Source organism: Electrophorus electricus, chromosome 14, assembly GCF_013358815.1.
Source record: "Electrophorus electricus isolate fEleEle1 chromosome 14, fEleEle1.pri, whole genome shotgun sequence".
Taxonomy (NCBI): domain Eukaryota; kingdom Metazoa; phylum Chordata; class Actinopteri; order Gymnotiformes; family Gymnotidae; genus Electrophorus; species Electrophorus electricus.
Genome location: NC_049548.1, coordinates 21871897 through 21879396, shown reverse-complemented (window position 1 = coordinate 21879396; position 7500 = coordinate 21871897). Strand labels below are relative to the sequence as shown.

Below are 7500 nucleotides of genomic sequence, written 5' to 3'. Positions count from 1 at the left end.
TGCTTACATATTAGTAAATATGACTGAACAAATCCACAAATTAACTTAAAATACAAACCCTGAACACACGGGGCATCGTTTTATTAGATGAGGATTAACACTTCCCCAGCGTGTCAGACTAACAAGCACAGAGGTGATGTGAAGACTGTGACCAAAGATTTTAAACAGGACCTGTCTGAACACGTAAGACTCCAGACAAACGTCTCCCTGTTTAGCCTCGTTCACTGAACTGGACTCTAGACACAGGACACTGGATGAGATTCACACAGTGTGATGGGACACGCTTTCAGATGCTTGTCTGGAGCTGTTGGTAGCCCTCACCTGCTGGGATTCAATAATAGACCAGCAGTGACCAGTACAGGTCCAGACCAGCAGTGACCAGTACAGGTACAGTCCAGCAGTGTCCAGCACACACACAGTCCAGCACATGTACAGTCCAGCAGTGTCCAGCACACCCACAGACCAGCAGTGACCAGTAAAGGTACAGTCCAGCAGTGTCCAGCACACACACAGTCCAGCACATGTACAGTCCAGCAGTGTCCAGCACACCCACAGACCAGCAGTGACCGTCTGCACCGTCTGACTGTTAGCGCTGCGCTAGCTCTGCATTAGCGCCGCGTCAGCACAACCGACCCTTCTAGCGCAAACCTCACAGAGATCCGTCTGGATAAACGAACGCTGCTAAGGTCGAAACACTCGTACCTTTAACATCTGCCTTTTTGTCTGACTCGCAGTTCTTCTCTCAAACAAAGATGTCAATCACTTCAGCGTTAGAATAAGATTAACTCCACGTTTCTTTTCTGGTTTATTGTTTGGCTGTGTGTTCAGGAAGTAAGAGATGTAGTGCGGAAAAACAACCCAAACAGCACTGTGTAAAACACACGCACTTCTGTGGTGCAGTGTGTTTTCATGCGTGTGTGTGTGTGTGTGTGTGTGTGTGTGTGTGTGTGTGTGTGTGCGTGTGCGTGCGTGTGCCTGCGTGCGTGTGTGTGACCATTATGTTATTAGTCATTGCTGACTCACACCAGTCGTGTTAAACTCATTTTCTGTTTCCGATGTCTGACACAAGATCTTCAAAACATTCCAGCGAACCCTGTGGGTGATGTCATTCCACAGAACCGTTAGGCAGTCCTCCATAGAGAGCGGAAGAACCAGCCTGAACAGTGCCGGTGTGGCCTGGGCACAGAATTTGTGCTTAGGCCACACACTAAAATTACTGTCAGTAGGAACACTACAGGAAAACGGGAATATTACAGGTAGGAGGTGAAGTCCAAGACCAATTCTCCAGCAGGGGGTACTGCAACACCACTGTGAAGACAACACACACACAAACGCTGTGGTGCGTTTAAGAGGTTTGACTCCCCTGCCTTCACTAATAGTTATGTGCAGGGTGTGTACGGTCGTAGCCAAACGTTTTGAGACTGACACAAATTTTGGTTTTCCCAAAGTTTTCTGCTTCAAATGCTATGGTGGCAATTTGCGTTAGCTCTAGATTGTGAAGAGTGATCAGGTGAACTGCAATTAATTGCAAAGTTATTTCTTGCCATGAAAAATAACAGTCACAAAACCCTCAAAAATGGCCTGCTAACATCATTTCAGTGATCTTCTCGTTAGCTCAGGAGAAAGTCTTTATGAAGACAAGGCAGCTGATATCACTCTGACATGCTGATTAGAAGAGCAGACTGGTTGCTTTAAAAGGGTGGTGGTACTTGAAGCTTTCTTCTGGTGACCATGGTTACCTCCGAGGAAACACGTGCTGTCGTCATTGCATCGCATCAAAAGGGCCTCACAGGCGTGGACATTGCTGCTTGTAAGAGAGCACCTAAATCGTCCATTTAGTGAATCATCAAGAACTTCAAGGAGAGAGGTTCATTTCCAGTGAAGAAGGCCTCAGGGCACCAATAAAGTCAAGCAAGCGCCAGGACCTTCTCCTAAAGAGGATGCAGCTATGGGATCGGGTCACCACCGGTGCAGAGCTTGCTCAGGAATGGCAGAAGGCAGGTGTAAGTGCATCTGCACGCACAGTGAGGTGAAGGATTTCGGAGGATGGCTTAGTGTCAAGAAAGACAGAAAAGATGCCATTTTTCTCCAAGAAAAACATCAAGGATGGACTGACATTCTGCAGGACGTATAGGGATTAGACTGCAGAGGACTGGAGTAAAGTTATTTTCTCTGATGAAGCCCCCTTCAGATTGTCTGGGACATCTGGACAAATGATTGTCCGGTGAAGAAACGGTGAGCGCTACCACGAGTCCGGTGTCACGGTAACAGTGTGGCATCCTGAGACCATTCGTGTATGGGGTTGCTTCTCATCCAAGGGAGTGGGTTTGCTTACGGTTTTGCCTAAGAACACTGCCATGTATAAGGAATGGTATCAATACATCCTCCAAGAGCAACTTCTCCCAACCATCCAGGAGCAGTTTGGTGATGAACAATGCTTTATCCACCATGACGGAGAACCACGTCACAAGGCAAAAGTGATAACCAAGTGGCTCGGTGAACAAAAACATTGACATTTTTGGTCCATGGCCAGGAAACTCCCCAGATCTCAATCCCATTGAGAACCTGTGGTCTCTCCTCAAAAGATCGTAGAAAAAGAAAAACTGATCAACTCCAAGCACTGATTAGGCAAGATTGGGTTGCCATCATTAAGACTTTGCCCAGAAGCTGATATCCAGCATGCCAAGGTGAATTGCAGAAGGGTCAACATTGTAAATATTAAGTCTGCTTAAACTGGATGCATGTCAAAAAGTTTTTTAAAAACTTATGAAAAGCTTATAATTGTCCTTCACTATACCATATAAACATCTGACAAAAGGATCTGAAAAAACTGAGGCAGTAAACTTTGTGAAAACCAAAATTTGTGTCAGTCTCAAAACGTTTGTCCGCGACTGTACATGACTGACCAGTTGTGGTGTGTGAGTGGGCCATAATGAACAGTCAAAGCAAAATGCACGCACACACACACACACACACATACGCACACGCACACACATGCACACACACACACACACACACACACACAGTGTATCATGCCTGCAGGACACAAACGTCAACGTGACACACGTGAAGGAAAGCCAAATCCCAGACTGGACACACTGTTTATGTCCCAAAAACAGGACATGTCCGGTAAAGAGAGGATGGTTACTCTAGCAACAGTATTTTTAATTCACTAAAGCTTTATGTTACATAACTGACTGCATGTGTGTGTGCTGTCTGTCTGGGACTGTGTGATCAAAGACAAAGTCCGGGCATGTGTGAACACACTTGGCCAGTAAAACTGGATTGTGTTTCTGATCAAAATAAATTAATCAATAAAACTCAAATGGAAAAATTAATGAAAACACCCTACTGTATCTAACACACACACACACACACACTACTGTATCTAACACACACACTACTGTATCTAACACACACACACACACACACACACACACACACAACTACTGTATCTAACACACACAACTACTGTATCTAACACACACACACCCTACTGTATCTAACACACACACACACACACTACTGTATCTAACACACACACACACTACTGTATCTAACACACACACACACACACACCCTACTGTATATAACACACACACACACACACACTACTGTATCTAACACACTCACACACACTGCTATAGCTAACACACACACTACTATATCTAACACACACACACACACACTACTATATCTAACACACACACACACACACACACACTACTATATCTAACACACACACACATACTACTGTATCTAACACACACACACATACTACTGTATCTAACACACACACAACTACTGTATCTAACACACACACAACTACTGTATCTAACACACACACAACTACTGTATCTAACACACACACACACACTACTATATCTAACACACACACACACACACTACTATATCTAACACACACACACACTACTGTATCTAACACACACACAACTACTGTAACACACACACACAACTACTGTATCTAACACACACACACAACTACTGTATCTAACACACACACACTACTGTATCTAACACACTCACACACACACCTGTATCTAACACACACACACACACACCCTACTGTATCTAACACACACACACACACACCCTACTGTATCTAACACACACACAACTACTGTATCTAACACACACACTACTATATCTAACACACACACACTACTATATCTAACACACACACACACACACTCACACACACACCTGTATCTAACACACACACACACTACTATATCTAACACACACACACACTACTGTATCTAACACACACACACACACACACACACACACACACATACTACTGTATCTAACACACACACACAACTACTGTATCTAACACACACACACACACCTGTATCTAACACACACACACACACCCTACTGTATCTAACACACACACACACACACCCTACTGTATCTAACACACACACACACACACACACACACACCTGTATCTAACACACACACACACTACTATATCTAACACACACACACACTACTGTATCTAACACACACACACACACACACACACACACACACACACATACTACTGTATCTAACACACACACACAACTACTGTATCTAACACACACACACACACCTGTATCTAACACACACACACACACCCTACTGTATCTAACACACACACACACACACCCTACTGTATCTAACACACACACACACAACTACTGTATCTAACACACACACCCTACTATATCTAACACACACACCCTACTATATCTAACACACACACACACACAACTGTATCTAACACACACACACACTCTACTGTATCTAACACACACACACTACTGTATCTAACACACACACACACACCCTACTGTATCTAACACACACCCTCCTGTATCTAACACACACACACACACACCCTACTGTATCTAACACACACACAACTGTATCTCACACACACACACACACACACACACACACCCTACTGTGTCTAACACACACACCCCCTACTGTATCTAACACACACACCCCCTACTGTATCTAACACACACCCACACACACAACCATACTGTATTTAACACACACACACACCCTCCTGTATCTAACACACACACACACCCACCCTCCTGTATCTAACACACACACCCTACTGTATCTAACACACACACACACACACACACACACACACACACAACTGTATCTAACACACACACACACACACAACTGTATATAACACACTCCAACACATCCCTACACACACACACACACAAATTTTACATTTAACACACCACATCACACACCCTTAAAACACACCCCACACTGCATTTAGCAAACTCACACACACACACACACACACACACTTCCTTCTTTTTAACAGAACTGGTTGTTACAGAGGAATATGACTACACCAGTAAACCAAAATTAAACACAGCCAGCAACTAGTGGCTGTACATGCTGCTCTATACCACCTCTGTACCAAGTCTACACCAGGCCTGTACCACAGCTCTAGGGTTGCACGGTGAACCTCTATCAGCTCTGTGATTGGATACGCAGGTCGAATCTTGCGTACTAAATTGACTCAGATGGGCAACACACATTTCACATGGGGTCATTTTAAATCGAACCCAAAATATTGATGTTTAAAACAGAGACATGGGTGACTGGCATAACCTTATAAACACAAATGCTACTCTGTTCTTGTAGCTCACCTGGTAGCACAGTTAGCATGTGGTGCTGCTAACACTGAGGTTGTGGGTTCAATTTCCAGGCAGCCTGAGTACTGAGAAAGTTGCGACTCACTCTGGATCAGAACTGTGTGGTCTAAGAACCTGAAAAGTGCTGAGAACTTGTGATGTGCTGGGCAGAAACTGCCAAAAGTCTACAGTCAGATCTAAAGTGTTCCTGATGCAGAATTGCTGGTGGATGTTTTTAGCCTGTAGATCAGAGCTCTGGACCATCACGGCTACACGTACATGGCTGTCACCATTCAGCGTGGAACAGAAGTATGAACGCTTATAGAAGTTTCTAACAGATGTATGGATGTTTATAGAAGTTTCTAACAGATGTATGGATGTTTATAGATGTTTCTAACAGACGTATGGATGTTTATAAGAAGATTATGTGTTTCGCATAGCAGAGGGCAGGCCAGGTAGCCGTGGTCCGCTTAGTCCGATACGGTTTCTTCCTGTAGCTTTCACACAGTGACCTGCGGTGACGGGATCCCCAGTTCCTGCGAGACGTAGAGGCGTTTACGGAAGTCCCACCCTCAGCCGGAGGTGAGTGTGTACGGCTGGGGGTCTCCACGGAGGGACATGTGTGCAGAGAGGAAGGATGCATCTGTACACACGCCACAGGGCACAAGGAAGGAAACACACACCATCCCAGCAATAGGAGATGGTCCCGACACGGAGAGACGTTCACACACACACACACACACACACACACACACACACACACACGAGTCCGGCCTCCTTCCCAAACACACTCCATCGAAAACACACACACATATTCTCCATCGAAAACACACACACACACACACACACACACACACACACACACACACGAGTCCGGCCTCCTTCCCAAACACACTCCATCGAAAACACACACACATATTCTCCATCGAAAACACACACACACACACACGACTCCGGCCTCCTTCCGAAACACACTCCATCTAAAACACATACACACACACACATATTCTCCATCTAAAACACACACACACACACACACACACACACACACACATTCTCCATCTAAAACAAACACACACACATATTCTCCATCTAAAACAAACACACACACGCACATTCTCTCCATCTAAAACACACACACACATATTCTCCGTCTAAAACTCACACACACATTCTCCATCTAAAACACACACACACATATTCTCCATCTAAAACACACACACACATATTCTCCATCTAAAACACAATCTCACCCAGGGAGACACACACACACACACACACACACACACACACACACATACACACTCCATCTAAACCTACACACACGCACTCTCCATCTAAACCTACACACACACACATACACACACACTCCATCTAACCTTACACACACACACGCCATCTAAAACACACAGTCACCCAGGGACACACAAACTCCATCTAAACTCACAGACACACACTCCATCTAATCTTACACACACACACTCCATCTAAACCTACACACACACACACACACACACCTCATCTAACCTTACACACACACACACACACACACACTCCATCTAAACGCACGCACACACACACACTCCATCTAAAGGCACGCGCACACACACACACTCCATCTAAAGGCACGCGCACACACACACACTCCATCTAAACGTGGGCACACACACACACACTCCATCTAAACGTGGGCACACACACACATACACACACACACACTCCATCTAAACTCACACACACTCCACCTAACACACACCCAGGGAGACACACACACACACACTCCATCTACCTCACACACACACACACACTCCATCTA

General features: G+C 44.9%; 1 protein-coding gene across 4 annotated transcripts in view; it reads right to left on the bottom strand.

Annotated features, from left to right (window-relative positions):
* The window catches only part of pald1a (phosphatase domain containing paladin 1a), a 38975-nt gene that overhangs the window by 24163 nt on the left and 7312 nt on the right, over positions 1-7500 (bottom strand). The gene's annotated exons all lie outside the window — the stretch shown is intronic.